The sequence below is a fragment of the Apteryx mantelli genome, chromosome 1, assembly GCF_036417845.1.
Source record: "Apteryx mantelli isolate bAptMan1 chromosome 1, bAptMan1.hap1, whole genome shotgun sequence".
Classification (NCBI taxonomy): Eukaryota; Metazoa; Chordata; class Aves; order Apterygiformes; family Apterygidae; genus Apteryx; species Apteryx mantelli.
Genome location: NC_089978.1, coordinates 187480720 through 187502696, shown reverse-complemented (window position 1 = coordinate 187502696; position 21977 = coordinate 187480720).

Below are 21977 nucleotides of genomic sequence, written 5' to 3'. Positions count from 1 at the left end.
TTCTCTGAGTCATCAGCAGTTGGCAAGGCTGGCCTCAGGACTGGCAGGACAATTGCACTTTCTAGGTTTCTTTTATCCCTGTTAAAAAGTCATTTACCATTCAAGTGGATTTAATAAAACACACCAGGAGTGGCTGATTATAAAGGTACAGTGTAATAGGATTATTTTGAATAGTATAACTAAAGTCATTATGATAGTAAATCACATAAATCTGCCATAAAAATTTGATCAATTTAGGCTTTTTTGCTGTTGCCTGGTTCAGAGCTCCTTTCCCATCTGCACAGGTCACTGTAGTCCAATAGATTAGAAATGTGCATACTCATACTGCAATTATCCATGCACTTGTACTTGTTTTCTTATTCTTTTTTTCCTAGATGTTTGAGTGTTTGTGTAATTCTTCCTGTGGAACGGAGTTCGGAGTTTTTCATTTAGAAGAGAGATGCACAAAACTTAGAGAGCTTCAGAGGGCCAGGATGATACCCCAGAGGAAGATAAAAGCCCATAGAGCAAACTCTACTAATCAATGCAGAGTTAGACATCTGGGGTGAAAACTGGGAAGTTCTGCTTTGCTACCTATCCACCCTACAAGAGCTTGTACAGCATAATAGTGCATACCATCCTCTTATGACTACTGGTTAGATTTATGAGAGGACTTTGGCACCCAATGCGAGGTATAGGTATAATGGAGGCACCTAAATCCCAAACTGGAAGCCAGCCACACTCCAACTTTCTTCCCAGCTACTGTCTTATGATGGAAACATCTATGTGCTGAGCATCCCACTTCTTACATGCTTCCCTAGCCTGAATAACTAGGAGCCACCTCTGAAAAAGTCATTTGACACACTTGACCTCAAGGAATGGAGCTAGTCCTGTCCCATTAAAAGCTGAAATTCCCTGAACAACAACTTGGGTCATTAGAACCCTCAGAACGGGCTTTATAACAGCAGCCTTGTGACAGGGGATGCTGCATGCTCATCACTAGGAAAAATTAAAGACCTTTGTCTTTTTTCTGAACATAGTCAAAAATGAAAAAGTACATTCTGGGCATAAGTACAGAGTGAAGCAAAAGTACAGAGTGAAGCAGAAGGAGCAGAAAAGCTAAAGTGTCTGTCCTAGAATTTCATGCATGAACACTTTTACCAATGAGGTTTTTCAGTTCAGTTTTTTTCCTCAAATTCAGCTTGAGAAGATCCAGATTTGACATGTCATTTGCAACCCCCCTTGAGAACAGATCAGTAACCCAGTTTGTGTTTGGCAGCACCTGGTATGAGGTGCCGATGGATGTTTAACCATTTCTGTGGGGCTTATAGCTGATGCATCATACTCCCCAGTGGTTTTACACCATCACAAATCAAAGGAATATCTGTCATTTGGGAATGAGGATTTTCAATTTGGCCTTAACGTTCTGGGCCTCCTTTCATTAGGGTTTTTGGCATGCAAGTATGTTTCAGCATATGCTTGATACTCTTGGCTTTAATAGGATTAAACACTTTACTGACACATATAATTTATCACCTTGCTGAATTTGAGCTATAGTCTGGAGGGTTTATATTGATTTCCACTGGCTTCCTTATATCCAGTGCTACAGAGATGCCTGGGTTTTCTTCACAAAATCTTGTCTTTCCTTGACTACCCGTTGCTGAAATAGATGACCTCAATCTGTGCAAACACTGGCAACATTTTTGTCCTAAGCCTAATGTGAGATAGGCAGAAATGCTCATTTCTTGACAGTTTCAGTCAGTTTGTTTGCCAGCATTCAGATCTCTGGGAAACAGACTGTTGCTGCAGACCTCCATGCAGGAAGATTAGACTTTAGAAACATTCCTCATCCAACCACAAAAATATTCACTCTTGGCTTCTTTAGATAAGAAAATGGCTATCTGAGGTTAACATATAACAGTTTAATAAATTAAATCATACAGGATACATAAATTCCTTCTCTACTGTGGAAAGAGTGAGTCTGAAGAATGTGTGCACTCAAATCAGAGAGTCTATGGACAATCTAGCCCCACCTAACACTTTTCACTGGGCTCGTGGTAGGTTTTTGCAAACAATTGGGCAGATATAAGAAAAATGTTTTAAGGATGATTTTTCAGAAATGATGAGCATTTGGAAGTCCAGCTGAAGGCAGTGAGAAGTGGTTGGTTCTCAATATATTGAAAATCAGTCTTATAATGACCAATTTTTTTGTGCTAAATTACCTTGTTATCATTGTGTCTGTATGGTGTTATGTGAATGTGAAGAGATTTTTTGGCCTGCTTCCTCATTTATGTTAGTCTTGCACTAGTGAAAATCAATTGAGTTTTACTGGGTTACTTACATCTTTACTTACATCAATTTGAGGGAAGAATAAAATTCAAAATGTGCCTGCTTTCTGCCTGAGGCCTTCAGAAATGATGGCTGTGTCTTCTGCTCTCTTAGCTGCTGTGCATGAGGCAAAGGAAAGAAAAAAGACCACTTTTTGTGTTCTTTCTGGATGTATTATCAGTTGATCCATGGTAGTTATCCTCGTGCCAGTTTATGGCTGAAATGACAGAGTTAGTTTAACTCTCCTCTACCACAACCTTTCTTACAGGCAAAGACCATGAGTTGGGTCAGGGCTTGCTCCTCCACAGCTCTGATCTTGCACGGAGCTCTCAGACACTCACACTTGCTTTGGAAGGAGAAAAATTCCAAATGTTTTATTCTAGACTGTCAGAATATTTCAACACAATAAAAGCATTCCATTTCAGTGGTGACACTGGCAATTCTTAAACAGATATATTTTAAAGCAACAAAATGAAAAGTTATTTCTAGCTAAACCATTGAAGCAAGCTGAAAAAAGGGGTTTTGCTTTGTTTTTCACAAGAAAAATATTACCATGATTTCCAGATGTCATCTGATTTTGAAGGAGCTGCATTTTCTGATGCAGGAAAGTTCTGTCTCTTTCTTTCTCTCATTCTCTTTCTCTCTCTCTCTCTCTCTCTCTCTTTTTGACTAGCACTAATAAAATGTTTATGTTTCTAATGGTAAATTGGTCTAAGTGAGGTCTTGAAATTGTAATTTGTTATATTTTTTATTGTAAATCCAAAAAAAATATTTTTATATTTAATTGTGATCAGAATTAAATCAGTGAAAAATATAAATTTTAAAGAGACTGTGTAAAATCATACACTGGTGTCAAATTAGCAAGGGGCAAAATCCATGTCATTCATGGGTGAATATAGGCCTGATTCTCTAGACAGCTTCTACAATGATGTGGGTGAATAGCACAGAGTTTGCAGAGGCAGCTACCCAACAGTCCAACAAAAACATACACTTTCTATCTAGTTACATTAATCAGAAAACCAATATGCAGTTTTGTACTATTTCTCTTCTTTCATTTACGGGTCAAAGTACATGAATATCATGAAATGCTCATCTATTTCAAAGAGGTTTGCAAAATTTAACATTGACATTATAATCTGAGTACTTAGAGCTCTTGCATGAAACAATAAGCATAAAGAATCTTAAGATATTGAAGTTAAATGGAGAAAAAGAAACATATCCTCAAAACTTTCAGATACTGATCTATTTACAACTTACTTGTAGCCAGAAAGCATGAAAGGGGGAAAATATGGAGAAGCCAAAATATCAAGCAGTCTTCTGCGGGGATCTCTTGAATAAATGGAGAAATTGGGCCAAATAGGTCCGAGTGCTGAGCCAGAATGAGTTTGCTCATAATGCCCTCAAACAGCAGTATATCGATACTCCCCCAGATTGACTTTAAAGGTTTGCTGCAACTTGAAGCATTTCATTATCTTTAAGCTCCAGTTACTTGCAACGAAACTCAGGGGAGGATGATGTCACAATCATCTGCCACAAAGATTTATATTCTAAATTAGAGTTAACTATGATAAATGTATGATTTAATAGATTCTCTTTACTGTATTATAATGTCAATGCTGGACATTCCATGCTTCATTTCTCTCTAGCCGGAAGATTTAAGGGGTAATAATCAGCAGCTGGAGAGGACCCATAAATCATCCACTTTTTTAATCGTCATTTTTCTCAAACCAGAGAAAAAATGGAGCTTGAAAATATATTGTGGTTGATCTGGTCCAAGTGCATCACCACAAGAAAGCAAGAATACCTATCTCCCCTTACTCTAGTCTAATGCAAATTAAAAATGTAGTTGTACATTATGAATTGAATATATTGGGTAATTGTGGAACAGAAATCTTTTGTTGGAGATTTTCAGTCATTTATTAGTGTCATTTATAAAGAGAATACATCAATAAAATCACAAATAACCATCAGTTTCTGGTAAATATAATCTTGTTTGGAAGACGCTCAGAAACTGTAAAAAGTCTGGCAGGAAATAGGTTGCTCTATTAAGGAACTTAAAATTATCTCCCACCTCTAGGTGATGCAGAGATCACATCAGTCTTGTTCTTTGCTTGGCTGGTTTCCATTGCTTCCAGCTGAGCCACTGTATGAAAAAGAGATTTTTCTACATCAGCAGTTTTCTATCTAGAAAACAGAATAACTCTCCAAAGGTTGACAAAGAGATGTGCTACTGAAAATGTTTTATGTTTTGAAGCAGTTTACAGTGTCTATAAAGAACGCAGAAACTGCAGCACGTCTGTACACCAGAAAATCTTCACTGAGAACTTAATTCAAATTGGTTTTGATAGAAACATTGACACATAGGTAGAGAAGTTTCTTTTGGAGTATGAATGACAGGTAAAGATCAATATTTTGAGTGAGGAGGGACATGTGAAAAGGAAATTGGATTGTGCCTGGGTTCATTTAAACTCTTTTACAAGTTATCTCACAGGGCCATTTATTCCATAAATTATACAAACCTTACAGGGGCTATCATGCCTATAAAACTGTGAACTGGAACATATAAAACTCACTGCTATAAGACATAGGTGAACTTCCAAGATGTCAGGAAGGATGGAGTCATGGACTTGTCCAAAATTTTCAGGATACTAACCAATCATTTTAGAATTAAATTTAATTTAGTTCTCTCTATAACTGTTCACACTAGCATTATTTATACCTGCCCTGAGGCTTCCATCTGTACGTTAGAGATAGAAAAATAGCCAAGACAAACCACTGGTCTTCTCATGTACATGGGCTAGTTTAGACTATGGGCAGGGAATAAAAAAAGAAAAAGGATTTTGCCTGGGGGAAAGTTTTCAAAAAGTAGTTATTCTGCAGTAGAGAATCATTAGGAAAAGCACTGGGATATGGATGTTATAAACATCCAGAATTCTGTTTTCTACAAAAAGGTCATGTCATCTAAAAAAGACACATTACATTACAATGCCCTTCAGATATTCAAATCCTCCATTATCCATGTATATTCAAGGTCCTCTGTGACATTTAGAAAGACAGGTTGCACAGTAACACCAGAACATGAATGCTTATGGGGAAAACAAAATGTATGCAAGGCTTAAGGAGGTAAGATAGCACATATTCTGTAGTGAAGTGAATTGAAGAAAGTGGAGAGAGTCTGACCATAAAATTCTGAGCTGAATCCAGTTGGCCAGTGTAAGTAAACAGCTTTCCTTAAAACTAAATGCTCCCGCTTTCACTAGGGGAAAATATGGCTCACTCCTAAGCTTTCACAGTAAAGAATATAGTACATGAACCCACAGTAAATTCAACTGAATTATCATAAGGCAACAGCAAGTTTTTAGTATTATTTCACTCTTAAATTAACTTATGTTAAGATCTCTAACCTGTAGCACATAGTACAGTTTAATAAAAAAACCTCACAAGGCCAAAATAAACTATGACCATCTGGGTGCAGGTGTTCATAAATGAAAATTAGCTCCCAATTAATGCTCATGCCTGTAACTAGGATAAGATAACGATATGTGTCATACTAGCTTGGCTGGCTCTTTGCCAAGCCTTGGCACTGATATCTGATATCTGTATTCAGTTCTATAGAGTGAGGTTTCTAATTATAATCTGTAATGATAAGAAAATTATCATTGGTAGTATTTCTAGAGAAGTCCTTCAATTTTTGACAATGAAATATAGGGTGGTATAACACCCAGTCCACATTTATAAAGAAATAAGATGCATAGAAGCCTAAGAAAATATACTTCTTCCTGCAGTCCTGCCTGTATTGCTCCAGCAAGCAGCAACTGCAACCTTCAGATGGCAAATAAATTACCTTGTGGTCTAATGGATGTGTGATAGATAGATTCAACTTTGCAACTTAATTAATAGCTAGGCATAGGGAGTGGAAAATTTAATTAATTCACTCAGTTCACTAGAACAATGGTTTCCTAATTATTTTTGGTTTAGTCAAAGTATTGAGCCATGCTGCATTCAGTCCTCACTTGGTATGTCCCTTTCTTTTGTACAGATGAAGTCTCAAGAACGAGAGTATGACTAATTGCTGACATGAAAACCCCACATAACCAGGCAGTAGGCTTTCACTTCAACAAAATAAAATTCCGCTAATTTTGGTAGGAATTAAGTGATTACTCTGGATGTATATCCTAAAATATTTGACATTTCTTTCTCTGTGCAATCCCTTATTTTTCTGTCAAGACATTGTTTTTCTGTTCAACAGTGCCTTTGAAATAGAGATTACACTGGAACTTCCCAACAGCTGCTGCCACAAAACTGCAGCTGAGGCCTGGAGGCAGGGAGAACCTGTGTAATGGTGGAGAGCGTGAAGTTGCCTACTTTGAGATCTGCTAGTTGTACTCCTATGAAATCTACTATCATTAGTTAAAAAAAAGAAAGGGACTCTGCCATTTCTCTGTTATAACAGACTCTATCCTTCCAGTCAGAATACACTGGAACAAATTCACATTCTCTCAGAAGTCCAAGAGACTGTCCTATGGCTGTTGAAGGCTTGGTGGCAGCTGGACAATAATGCCATGCTTGGGTTTAGATGTTTAAAGACTGTGTATGTGGTAAATGAACCTGGGTAATAAATCTGTTCTGATCAAAAGGGTTCAGCCTGAAACTAACAATCAGGTAGATGTACCCCAACTTCCAGATTGCCAATTTATAGGTCCTTTGTCCACCAGCTCTCTCAGCTCTCTGCTTGTTCCAGATCCTATTCCTCATCACACAACTGAAAAGGAGATATGTTTCTGCCTTGTTGTCTGAGAACGATGGACAAGGCCCCAGCAGAACTGAAGGAGGTACTTGTCGTAGGGCTTCCTGTCATGCTCCACCAGGAAGGACAGCCTGGGAATCAGGAAAGCTATGCTGTTACGGTCATCAGTTGAAAGCCCTGGTAAGTAAGTGACAAAATTTGCGCTGGATGTTGATTCATTGTTCATGGTACACAACTGCAGGAGAGAATTGTATCACATTATGCTGTAACCTGAAAACCAAGTTCGTCTGTGTGTTTGCAACAGGATGTGAAATTAACATGGTGATTTCACTTCTTCAGAATTCACATTAAGTACACTTCTGAAGACAGAGAACATCAGTTTTGATGGAAAATCAGATGAGTGAAAGCTGCAAGACTTAAGTATTATTGGCATAGAGCTCCTATCAGCATCTAACATCTTTACTTTTTTTCCCAAAGAACGGTGCCAATATTTTCTTTCTAAAATATCCAACACTGACTTTAGCTCTTCACTGCTTTACCATGTGCACCTTGTTTAACGTGAATACCAGATACTTAGGAAATTCAGTGGAAACACACTGGATAAGATTTCAGCCTAGAGTGAAGATACTCAACTTTCTTTCAAATCAGTTTGTGTAGTGGAACAAAGTTTTAACTCACAAGTCAAAATTCAATTCTGGATAAGAACTTGTTAAGATTTAACCCAGAGAGAAACAAAGTGACTGTTGGTTGAGTAAAGCTTGTCACTGGGCACTTTTGCACCATTATTTTCTCTTCTGCAGTTGGGGAACAGTTTTGGTCTTTGGAAGCTTTGGAATGCTCAGATATTAGTTATGGCTTTTAAATCTGTACTGCATAAACGGAGTGCAAACAGTTTCTTCAAAGCAGTCTTTCTGTCTCTGGAATACAATCCTATGTGTTGTGCATGAAGCTGTAACTTAAAAACATTTAGAATATCAAATGAGTGCAAAATGTTACAGACATTCATTTTCAGAAACAATTCAAGATATCAGTTTCAACCTATAAATTTTTATAGATAGCTGCTAGCTTTTGAGAGCTAACTGTATACATTTTTATGGGATACCAAGCAAACTCATCAGTGGGAGAGCCAGAGTTACTAGCCACTCTCTTTAACAAAGAAAATATTTCTTCATAGTACTTCCCTCAGTTTTCTGTTCAGACCTCAGACCCACTCTGACTGCATGCACATTCATTGATTTGAGTTCAGTCACATGGTTTCTTTTTTTCTCAAGTGACAATTGAAGAGGAACATGAATTTAGTAACATTTTGAAATGGGCCTGTAGAGATTTAGTAACCAAAACTCCATTGACTTAAAGAAATATTCAAGCCATTTTTGAAAATAGAATTCAAGTTTCTAAGTAATTTCAATGCTTTCAGAACTCTTACCTTAATCCTATGATTATACATATCATTTATCCTGTCTTTGGAAGAGGTGAACAGAGTGTTCAATACAACGGCAAATCAGGCCCTACTTTAACTTAGGGAACAGTTTTTTGGGGGCTCCTCTTCCCTGTGAATAAAGAAGAAAAAAGTACCTGCAAAGAGTGATTCAGAGCAGCAGTCTAGCTTTAAGTGCTCTGATTCATCTGTTGGAGGAGTGCATCTCCCTCCAGTGACTCTAGATGGAATTTACAGACTAGCCTCCCTAGGCTAAAGTTAGCCTATGTAGATCTCACCTGCTTATTTTTCTTGTAAGTTCATTTCTTCTGGCTTTCATAAATTATTTAATATTGATGAGATAATTTCAGCACTGTCCTGCACTGTCGGCTTTTTCCTAGTCATACTGGATCTGAGTTTTGCATCTGGGATTTTTGGGGTGCGATTTTGACAGATAAAGGTTATATAATCACTGAAAATTGTAGGTTCTCCAGGGAGCCAAACAAAGGTCAAGTTTTCATTACAGCTTTGGAAATAGCACCAATACACTGAGGACATTGGTGTGGTAGTTTTGATTTGCTCGTTCGCAGTTGATAGGTGATCTTTCTGTTCATGGCTCACTGGGATGGAGGGAACCTCTTGGAGGGGAGAGGTTTACTCCTCCCTCGGGAGCTTCTGGGCCTGCTGGGGAGGGAGAAAGTTCCCATCCCAAAGACTGTGGACAAAGAAGGGAGTGAGGAGTCATGGGGAAGAGCAGAGAATTTGCATGGGTCTTCTGAGAAGCATAGGGAAGAGCGAGCTGGGTCTCAGAGCAGATAGAAGGGAAATATGTTCTCAGGGTACTGCAAAGGCCTAGGCAGATATACCTCAAAGCTTTGCCTATTTTGGGGTCCCAGCACATGTGTACATACTGTTCTAATCTGATTATTCAGCAATGAACCCGAACGTGCTGGATATTCCAGTAAGGGCCCTACAAAAAAAAATTCCAGAAAAGCCATGTGAGAAAATGAGAGTCACATGTTTCTGTTAAGTTCAGTTGTGTGGTGCTGTCCTTCTATTGGATGAGTCATCTCTCAGACCTAGGTACACAAATGAAAAAGTGAAGATAACTGTGTGAAGACAATGAAACTGTCATATCCAGATCTGTGAGAAACTAAAATATTCATCAGGCCTGACAAGGGGGAAAAAAAAAAGTCCACAAATTTGTTTTCCAATAAGAAATAATTTTGAAGTAAGAAGGTAAAATACTATTAGAGAAAGAAAATAAAAGCAACCCTACACACTATCAAAATAGGTTCTAGCTCTTCAGATTCCTTGATTATCCTGCACTTCCTGTTTTGTTCTGAATTCTCTCTTTTCTTGTTCCATGATGTATTATCACTGCTGGGAGAAAGGAAATTAATTGCTCCTGAAGCTTTTACAGCAGAAGTTAGAGGCAATGTATTCAAATTTAATGAAGTTGTCACTCAGGTGCTTCTTCTTCTTTCACCTAAAGATAAATGAATATCTGCCTCCCAGCATTTTGATATCCATAATTTTTGGTATGCCATCTTCCATGACGTACTAAACTGTTCAAAACACAAATTTTAGTCTTAAAATCTCTGGTTACTAATTGGTATCTAAGGTCTTTATTGTTCTCAGTGAATGATTCTGAACTGTTTTGATGTGTGAACTGTGAAGAACAAGCATCATTTAGGAAAAATGACTTTTAAAGTTATGAGAGAAATGACTGTGGCTTATCTAAAAGGATATCTCTAATTGCATGTTCTCAAGATAAATTGAAGTTCTGGGAAATTATGGTACAAAGGAAAATAAAGGTCAGAGCCACAAGTGAAACTGTCACATTCCATCGCCTGCAGTACTAAAATATTAACTATGCCTGCCAGGGGTACTTCTTGTGTGTTAATAAATCATTATGGTGCTTGACTCCAGTGAAGTATTGCTATAGAACAAAATAGACCCTATGCTCAGAGAATGACGTCATTCTCTTTCAGATCAGTTTATTATCACTTTCCTTGTTTTGTCTTAAACATATTTTATACAGGACACTTTGCTATTATTATGTTTAGCAGGAAAATTAATTACTCTGGTAATTTAGTGACAGAAGCCACTGATACTTTCTTTCACTGAATTCAATTGCCAACCTGTTGTGGCTTCTTTGCTTACAGATGTTAAAGGCAATCTGGCTTTCCACAGGATAAGTTCTGTTTTATGCATTGTTCCTCTAAGCACCACATGTCCCAGAGATCAAATTGCCATCTAAAATTCCCAGTTTCCTAATTTGATTTTTTTTCTTTCGCTGCTAAGATAATTGATCTGTTCATTGTTAGATCATTTCCTTCCTGAGCTGAAATTGATGATAATTAGATGCAGGAACTATGGAGAAAAGACTGGCTTTAGAAGAAAGTCAGTCGCAAGTATATGGGCGGGTGATATATTTAGTTACATTAACAATATAATATGTATCTATTCATAAGCTTTTTCTATGTGCAGAAGTAGTCTAGGAAAAAGACATCCTGGAGAAAACACAACTACTATGATTTTATAGGGGTCTGACAGAAGAGAACAAACTGAGTAGAGAGCAACCTCCTTCAGAAAGCCTCCTTCATTTCATGGGGAAGTGGAAGCCTTTTGCTTTGTATCCATATATTTCCCCCTATATTATTGTTGAAGCTTTGACACCTACACCTGGTTTCATGCCGCTGTTAAGCTTATGCACCGTCTGTGTGCCTACAGAGCAGTTCTGTCAGCAGATTCCCAGAGCTGTCAAGTCTGAACATGAGGAAAAACTTTTTCACTGTGAGGGTGACAGCGCACTGGACCAGGTTGCCCAGAGAGGTTGTGAAGTCTCCTTCTCTGGAGATATTCAAAACGCGCCTGGATGCGATCCTGTGCAACGTGCTCTAGGTGACCCTGCTTGAGCAGGGGGGTTGGACTAGATGATCTCCAGAGGCCCCTTCCAGCCTCAGCGATTCTGTGATTCTGTGATTCTTGTGTGCTGAGCATGAGACTTAGTGTGGTTTATTCCCTTTCACACTCCCCTGTTGCAACACATGGATTGAATGCATTTGCTTTGCAGCTCCCCAGTCTCTGTCCCACTGCAGGGCCCCACAGACCAAATGTACATATTCAGCATGTCCTTGTGTGCCCAGTGCTGGTGCTGAGAGCCACAGATAAGAGTGATGGAGGAGTTATAATCAGGATAAGGCACTGGTAGAAAGCATCTTCCCACCAGAAGTCCAGCAGTGCAGGCCATTCCCTGTCACGCTGTGTGATACACAGGGGGTCATGCCCATCCCATGATTTGGAGTGTATAGTGCTTTGTTCAGGTGTTCATCCGACAGCTGGAGGGGTGCACTTCCCATGGCATGAAATGAGAGTCTTGTACATCAGGATTTTATTCAAATGAGATGTTTGAATTCATGGTGCTTATCTACTTGAAACCTCCTTTATGTGCAGAAACTGGCTGGAAAGAGCCAGGACTAATCTGAGATGAAAAGAAGAAAACATAAACTGCTTCCTATTTCACTTTGTGGAGCTTGCGGGGGAAGAGTTCCTGTGGCTTATTACCAAGTGATATTTCAAAGAGCTAGAAATAGCTTTAGTCATATTTATGAAGGATGGATCCATTTGAGAATACTGAACAATAGCCCAGATCACCTTCTGATTTAGGACCTGGTCACTAAGAGCAGTAAGGGCAGACTGGTGAAAAGCCCTCTTTTCTTTGGCTCTTTTCTTAAGTATCAGCTACAAGCTCTTGTCAGAAAAAGATTGTGGATCTAGATGGTTCTTTTGTTTGACATAGTATAGCAGTTCTTGTACACCCAGGTGGCTGATGAAATCAGATTCAGCATATCTAGCAAAAAAATTCCCTCTTCTCCTTCTCACATTCTCTGGCTGAACTTTTAGAAAGGCCATTCTGCCCCAAAACATTGATACAAACATTGGCCCTAAGGAAGGTGCAACAGAGACTCAGCTGGCTATTTTCATACACACACTAAACATCTCGTTTCTCCTATCATGTAGTGGGAATAACTGAAGGAGTTATAGAAGTGTCATATACTGCTTTCCTGCAGATAACATTAATTTCAGCCAATGGTCAGTTCTTTCCCATTAATTTTAACAATAAATCCCCCAAAGAACAGCTTCTTCTTAATTGCCTCTAGTGTTACAACAATTAGAATGAAAAGGTATATCAAACTAAAAATACAGTATATTAAAAAGGGGATTGCAAAATGCTCAAAGTTCTAGTAGCCTCCATTATTAGTGATAATCAATAAAAATGCCATGGTAAAATGTATCACCTTGCTGCATGAATATTTTTTTCTCTCATAAACAACAGTTTTTCTTTCTCTTTCGTAAGAAAAAATGCTAACATGACTCTAATTCAGATGCATGCTCTTTGTCTCCATTTATCACCAGTGCCTTCAGCATTGTCAGCACAACACTGCACACCAGGGCTGATAAACTGCATTCCCTCTTCTGGCTGTCATACTGTGTCCTGAAAATGGAATCAAATATGTCATAAATAAATAGTGGCTATCTTTTTTCCCCGATATATATATATTTATAATGCATATGTATACAACTAGAGGTTAATTCTGAGTATTTTGCTGTGCTCTTTATCTACGAAAGATACCTGAATTTGGTATTTTGACATAAGGTACTTTCTTATCCTCCCCAAAGGCAAGCAATGTTGAATTAAATTACTGCCAGATTCTTTTGCAGCAGCACTGTCATGATCCCCTGTAACTTCAGGTTTGATTTTAATTTTTTTGCATTAATAAAGCACCCTCACTTTGAAAAATATCCCAAGCATTCTAAAAATGTAACACATCATTAAAATGCAAAATATGCATAAAGGTCTCAATACTCACATGCATCCACCTTTCTATGGATGAGGAGACTGGAAGGATTTAAAATTTGCTTGTTTTGTTTTAAAAGATGATTGAAAAAAAAATGGTGATTTTAGAGAGCTTTCAGTAGCAATTTGAAGTCCTACATAATTGTGTTTGGGATTTTACCAATGTGTTTAGAGGCTTGCTCTTTATATTTTAGGAAGAATCACAGTTAAAAGCTGTCAGTAGGCTCTTCCTTGAAAAGATAAGCCAAAGTTGCATAACTTCTAGATAGTACTCAAACACTACCTTGAAATTACTCTGTCACCATAGTAACCTTGTAAAGGCTAAATATGGCACATAACTGTCCCACATTACCACAACTTTATTTTGAACCGAAAACTTAGACTCTCTCTCAGTTGTCGAGTTTCCCGGCTAAGAAGAAATTTGATTGCTCTCTGAGTTTTTTTGAATATTTTTGAAAATTTTTGATTTTTTTTAATATTTCTCTGAAATATTCAAAAGACATATGGGTAAACACTAGGAAAGGAAAAGAAATAATTAAACTAAAGTAGAAGGTTTTATGGAACAAACTGGAATAAACTGTCTAGAAAGGTACTGAGATTAGAAAGTCTCTAACACTCAGGCAACTTTTCTTCAGAGTAATTTATACAAAGTGTTGTGGAGACAAAAAAGCTTTTATGGTGAAGTGTATCATGTGGTTTCTTGTCAAAATTGTAACTGCCCTCCTCCTTTTCCTACGTCACCATAGGTCCTAGGTCTGCACTCTGCAAATTGAATTCAGCCTACTTTCTATGTTTTGTTTCTCAGAAATCTCTTGGGCATAGTCAGATTACAAGCCTTACAATTCTGGCAGCCAAATTTCTGTTGCCATTTTTTTCCTAGGCCTCTGACTGGACATGACTGGACAACACACTGGCAAAATGCAAATATTCTTATAGCATGTTGGATGCACAACTGTTTCTGCGCATACAGACATACACACACATCCCAGGTCATATGATGAGACATCATAACCAAAGCTCCAGGGTCTGCAAAAGTATTCTGGATCAGGCTGATGGAGACCACACAGCCATCTGGTGACACAGCATGACACGTGTGTCACCCCATGAAGGGAGTGCCTGTGTTTCAAATCACAAGATGGTCTTCACTTCATAATGTTCATGGTTAACCTTCAGTCAAGAGCTGGGACAAGGAGACAGACCATACTACTTGAATGTTTCTATTACATGCCATACAACTTATCTTAGTTTAGTATTCCTCTCTTACTGAATTCCAGCAAATAAACACTCATAAAGGAAGGTGTTTAAAGATTTAGCATCTTTTCTCATTCCACTTCAATCAATGAGAGGAAATGTTTCAACTACGCATTTGAGAAACTCATCAAGCTTGGACTTGATGGTCCTGGTATTTCCACAGTTTAAAAAGCAGAAAGAAGGTTTTTCTAACTTTTATTGATCACAAAAACATTTAAAAAGGTCACAACATCTCTTAAAAAAACTATTTACACTTCACTTTTAATTCAGTCTATTAGGAGAAGATACAGATTAGTGTATTCTGCTGTTACAGAATACATATTTATGACTTTTGCATGAATAATTCATGGAATCAATGTGCTACTTTGCTGTTGAAAGGATATTTGCAAACAGATCATGGTTTTTTCTGGATTTCTTTGTTATTCAAAATTACTCAATCAATGCATTTCAGATTGGAATTTTTAACCAGTGGCTTGCCTGTGACTGGTTCCTTGAGTATTCAATATTCTGCCTGTATTACCTGGTAGTGATAGGTCAGATAAATCATGTGATGCTACTTCCCTGATCTGATTTGATTGACATATAAACATATCTAAAATAAATTGTCATGTGGGAGGACAGAATTTTCAATTTCTGTGAATGCTTGTGCATGTGACTTTGAAATCTGTTTTCCATGAACACTTGTGCCAGCTTGATTTGATCATACAAATATTTGAACAAAAGAAATATAAGCTGAGAGCAATCATGCCAAAGCAAAATTTGAGCAAATATTTAGAGAAACATTTTGCCATATTGTCTCAGCTTGAAATAATTAGAGAGGAACTAGGGAATTTTTGGAAGCTTTTTCTATGCAATGAGAATTGCAATATGGCATCTTCTATTCTACTCTGCCAGAACTATCTGTTCAGTGTTTCTCTATGAAATAAAATGTTTGTATCTGTATGTGCATCACTTCAGGAAAAATGAATACATTTTTCTTTATTATAGTTAGGATGAGTACAAGAGCATGACTTACCACATGTATTTCACAAAGGAGGAAAAGAGCTATTCATAGTATCCCAGTTAAATGAATAATTAAGCTAGGACTGCAAATGGTTCTTTCCTCTCACTGTGGAAACCAGGGGAACAAACCTTTATTGGTGGTGACTGGCAAACTTGAGAACATTAATTCAATTCTACTGCCCAGAGGATGATATAGCATGGAACAGTGACTTGAAGAATTCTTTTCCAGTTTTGAGCAATGTTGCTGCGCGGGTCCTGTGTTTCACTTGTTGTTTATGGGTGTTTTCTTTTCATTGACTGTGACTTGCAGTGGCTGTTTACAGACATCTGGAAGTTGGAGTATTTGGTGTTCCAAAGAGTGGGACATCACTCCAAGGTGGAAATGGCTGGCTTGCCTATGAGACACTCAACAGGGCTCAACGACTCTAGCATCTATTCTTAGCCTTGCCTCTGATTTTCTGTTACCTTCAGCATAACACTTATAATTTTCTTTGCTTCTATTTCCTATCTGAAAAACAGTGATAATAATGCTTCCCTATTTTTGTAAGGACACCTAATGTTAGTGAGATGGTTAGATAAACGGTATAGAGGAGACTGGAGACTGGATCTAGATGATAAACATAAGCCAAATCTTCTACAGAGATGTCATTGCCTGACTCAGAGACAGTTGAGTCTTATATTGTCTGAATGTCATGCTGTCAATCTCTGAATGTCAAATTGTCAATATCACACAAAAACAGAATCTGAGACTGAGTTTTACAGTGCAATGCATTTTTTCTAGCACTTTAGAAATATTGTTATAAAATCTCCCTTTCTGTTATTTGAAGTTCTAATAAAAAACACTTAAACATTAAGGCTGTGCTCTAATTGCATACCAAAGGCAGATGGTAAAAAGAGCAATTTCTCTCCTTTGTGCCCCTTTGTAGTTCCCTGTTACAAATTGTGCTTCTGTCTTCAAGTGAAAAGCATCCATTAGGAGCTTCCAGGAGGAACAGTAACCTCCCTCAGGTAAGCCAGGCTTGGAGCAGGACAGTGAACACTGTCTCGCTACAGGTGGGACAACATACCAAAACCTTTGCAAGGGCAGCAGAGTGGCTGTACTCCCCAAGGCTCTTCAAATTGCTGTGGCAAGGACAAGAGTACGGCTCCCATGGGCACCCTCTGGGGACAGTGCACTTCTTTCCCACAAACACCTTTCTAAGAAAGGAAATGGAACATGATGAGCTGGTTCTGTCACGCAAAATAGCAGAAAGCAGCAGGCTATTTTCATGAAAACTGGCTTCAGTTATATACCTGAAAGAAATGTGCTTGACAGAATGGGAGCATTTAAAATGTTTTAAAAAAAGGCCGTGATGGTAAGAGTTTCATATTTTATATTGTACTATGGGGGTGGCAATATTATTAACTGGTAGCAGGTTACTTTTTTCATTACAAAGTCATCAGACAGTTAGCTCCTGGAAAAGTAATACTATATTCAGAATCACGTGTGCATATCTTTCCCTTTATAATTTTGATCATTGTACATATCTATGTATATCTGTGTATGTGAAAGTCACATGCATATTTGATGATTAAAATAGACATTTAGAAGCCCTAATGTGGGCCTGTATTCATCCATTTTCCCTTTTCAAAAGAGCTATTATATATCTTGGTTGTCAATTCATCGGTCCATTTAAGCAAGTGTGTGTGCACATGTATGCAAAATATACAAAAATAAACATTTGCAGGTTCATTTATCTATGTGCATGTGAACACCTACCAGATGTTCACCTCCTAATCCCTCAGTCTAACTACCTAGCCATGCCAGAAGGAGAAAGGATGATGAAAGGTATGTGAGCTATTGTAACATTGTCAACATATTGGCAGCTGTTCTAGTGGAGATCTGAATAAATCTGGAAGACCATAGTCTAAAATTAGTTGTCTCTGTATGTAATTGTCCTGCTTTTGCTTGCAACAGTTCCTGACACACTGAGCTTGTACATATATCAGACAACCTCCACAGTCTTTCAGGGTGCTGAACATATTTTCCTTAGTAGGGTAGACAATAAGCACTGCATTTTTCACTTTCATAGAAGATTGTAGGCAATGAATTCTATGTTTAAGTAAGCTGAAGGATGTTTACTATATTAGCATAAAAATGTGCTACCCTCAATGAGCTCTGAAATTTTGGTTATGTATTTAGTGAGTTACTTAAAACAGAACGAAGGCAGTGAAAGAAGACTGCTGTCAGTCCATTGGTGGTACGATAGAATGAATCGTGTCAGACATGGAGAGAATTACATCGTTGTTGGCCATCCTTACTCCTGGGCTTACGTTTGCCATTCCTCCACTTAAAAAGGATACCTTCAGATTAAAATTTTTGCTTCTTCCAGTAACTCCAGTTCCTGTTGTTTGTGTGTTAGGAACATGAAAAATGTCTGTTTCTTGGTCTGTGTATTCTCTGCTAATCTGCAGAGACTGTCCCTGTACAAAAATCACAGATCAGACTTAAAAATGATAATATTTAAAATGAGAAAAAGAAAAGTTCACACTATTTTCATTTTCCTTTATTTAAATTTTAAGGAAAAACTTCCTGTATGCAAGAGCTTGAAGTCCAGCATTAGATACATATGCATACACCCACACCCACAGATACATACAAGCCTGCCTCTTTGCTAGTTGGTGGAGATTCCAGCTAGACAGTAGAACTCCTGCCTACAGTCTGCAGGATTTAAGACCTAAATCTACACAGCTAAATTTAGTCTCGTAAGCGAATCTTAAAAAAAAAAAGGGGGGGGGGGACAAATAAAGTAGCTTTCCTACTGCCTGTACTACAAGAAGTTAGCTTTTATCTATTGCCTAGTACCTATTAGTTTCTTAGGCTTGCAGTCTCAATGGAACCCAAAAGAACTGTTCAGGCTTTCTGTTTCTGCAGAATGTTGCTTACCAAGGACATGGTCATGGCTTCTTGGCCTCTGTTTGCAATATCTAGGTATCTTCAAAACATACCACATATACAGTGGAAGGCAGACTACTGAACTACTACTTTCAAAAGCAACTAGGCTCATCATTGTCTTCTCAAGTGATACAGAAAAAGTTAGTATAGAACTGCTATTAGTATGTGTCCTGTTTCCTTCCACAATCTATGAAGTCTGCTAAAGCTGATGAAATAATTTAGTGAAAAATGATGCAAAGAATTCTCTGCCAAGGCAGATTTGCAGGGAAAAGAATTACAATCTAATGAATATCATTTACATATAATTACAATAATGAAAGAATAATGGAGAGAAGCAGTATGTTTTCATTAATGATAGCTTTTAGAGTCATTTGGAAAGTCAGGTCATCTGGATTTATGGTCAGCTTCTTTTAGCAAATAACATGAAAGCAAACTAACAAGGAGATTTAACACTGAGAAAATTGGTGGATCTTATTTGCACATACATGTAAAATTATTTCCATATGTTGTCTTACTGATTTTTTTTTGCAGAGAAATTATGAGTTCTCTGCCATTTACTATATTTTTCCTTTGTTCAGTGTAAGTGTGACTATTACAAACAGCTACATCAATACGTCTTCATTCTTGAAATTATTTAATTGTGTGCCAGTTCAGTGAGATTTGGCATGTACTTAGTTATTTCACTGTATAGGAAAAGTTGTACCTTCCATTGCATTAAGGAATCAGGCACCATAAGGTCACCCATGTTTATAGTGCTTTCTTTTTTTAATACCAGATTTCTGTTGTTTCTGATTTTTTCATTATTATAAATGATTACAGTGAGTAGGTAAACAGCCTCATTCTTGTACAATCTGAAAAGAATAACAACATAGGCTGGCTTAATTTTCAGGTGGGTGAATTAATAATAGAATGATACTTGGATTTTTGATGCTTTGATTTTTGTGCTTTTGCTACTCAGAAACTCAGGAATTTCTGATAGTCTGCTCACTTTTACTTCTGAGCAGCTCTCCTTCAAGTATTTGACATAAACTCTTCCCAGCAGGTGAAAAGCAACTTTAAAGTCACATTCTGTGTTAGGATTTTAGTTTCAAAAGGATGCATAATAAGTCAGAGAATAAGAAGATTGCTATATGCATATTTAATACAAATACAACAAATGCTATACAAGGAAAAGTTCCCACTGTCTAGCCAAATAAATATTTCTAACCTTCCACCACTGTTCTGTTATATCTGGGCATTAACTAGAAAGTTAGACCAAACAGGATTGATTCAGAAAATTTGTTTTGAAGAACAGTTACTATTTTTTATCTATATTTATATGATAATCCATGAAGAGTTTTTTTCACATGTACACAGAGGTTCCTTAAGACTGTCCTTACACTAGCCCTAGCAGTACTAAAAGGCTGTAAAGTGGTTTTAATTTTCAGCCACGTGAAACCTTGATTAAGGTGTGGAGTGACACATAATAGAGAAATGGTAGACATAAGAAGCAGGTTTTATGAATGAAATTACCTTTCTGTCAATAGCAGTGTCAAAGTGCTTGGGTCGTATGAAGGCCAGGTCCTATTAGTCGCCATAAATAGATACAGCGCCGCTTCCTTATATTAAAATGTTTTTCTACCTTTTCAGAAGAAATGTACAGATAAACTGGCTTTTATCTCTGCATGGGGCCTCTGTACAGGCCACTTTTGAGTTCATAAGCACAGAATAGATGCATCCATATTCCCCCGTCCCCTGTCCCCCCACCTTTTTCCACTGTGGCAGTGCAGTTGTTACGGACTTTTTTGAATTTCCCCTGTGGATTATAAAATATATGATATTGTGCACCACGTGTTTATCTCAGCAGTCAGTTCAGCAGCTGATGGATCCCTGGGTTGTCTGGTTAAAGTAAAAACAGAAATGAGGACTGATATAGAAGCTAAGCAAAACTAATGTGCTTACCTCATACAGTGTAGTCCATTTCGGATAGTCTTGCTCTGGTAGTAGTTGCTCAGCACTGACAAGAAACATGTGACGTGAATGACTGATTTTGGGGGGGTCATTTGAGCTGGTTATACCTTTGAAAGCCTGGAGAATCCCTCGCACAGAAACCAGCGCAATCTCTCCCCGAAACCTATCTGCCAGTGGGGGTGGACGAGGAGCTTCAGCACCACGGACAGCGCTCCTCAGCGGCCAGTTGGTCTACCCCGGGGGAGGGCCTGCCTTCTTGGGTCTGCTTCCTCCCACGTTGTACAGCGGCAAGACAGCTGTGTCATACAGCAATTTCGTCCTTAGGAAATGTTGTTTCCTCTTGCACTACTAGCTGTCGTTATTACTATCATCTATAATTCACAACTTCTACCAAGAAAGCAGACATGGAAGACTGGAGAAACTCCCACCTCTCTGACTCCATTTTATCAAGGCTTTACTTTTGGTTTGGAAATAAGGAGGTTGGAATGTTGGGGTGGAGGAATATTTGACCTGTTCTGCATGAAGGCTGCATGAGGATTTTGTCTGCCAAGCAAAGGCCAGGCTTTTCTAATCCTGATGGCATTTGCTGCAAGGAGTGTTCACCTGTTCTTCCTGACAGCTTCCAGTGCCCAAAGAGACCAGGAAGGAGGACTATGAGGGCTAGCTCATGGGGAAAACTGAGATGTTGTAGTGACAGCAGGAATTTACTTTAGCATTGCGGGAAGATGCACACTTATATTTCAAGGTAATATGGAGCACACGGAGAAATTCTGCCTTCCAGTGTTTCTCCTGAGATATTGCCTTGCCACTATCCTAGTGCAGAGTTTATGCCTTGAAGTAGTTAGCCTGTGGCCTCACAACATTTTAAAAATGAGACCTGAACAGATCTGCAGCTCCATGACAATCTGTGCCAGATTAGATTTATGCAGTCTCTCTCTCTCTCTCTCTCTCTCTCTCTCTCTCTCTCTCGGTATCCTAGTATCCCATTAACCATACCTAGTAGTGATACATGTGTACCAAACTGGATGAAATAGGTTTTGGAAATGGCAAATATGTTTCTTATGTAGGAGCAGATCTACTTTGGTAGCTCTGGAGTCCGTGTTTCCTTTTTGGATCCTCCAGTTCCACTCCTGCAGACACTGACATGCCTGTAGTGGACTCAGTTCCATGCATGCCATCTCTATGACAGGAGGAGGAGGAGGAGTTCTTCCACTACACTCTTTCCTCTCATGGTAGCAGAGTCTTCTCATTTATTAATCTGGTAAATAATTCAGGAGGCAACAACCGTTTAAGGCATTGTCCTGTTTCATGTCTCCCCAGGGAAAAGTCAGCAGGCCAAAAAGAAACATCTAACGCAACTTCATGGCTTTCTTACATAAAGACTATGTAACAACTAAGCTATGTTGCTCCTACAATTTTTTTCCCTTGAGCTGGAGCCGGTAATTCAGGCTTTAGTACACCAGAGACTAATCATATAAAGAGGACAATGGCCTTCCCTTGAACC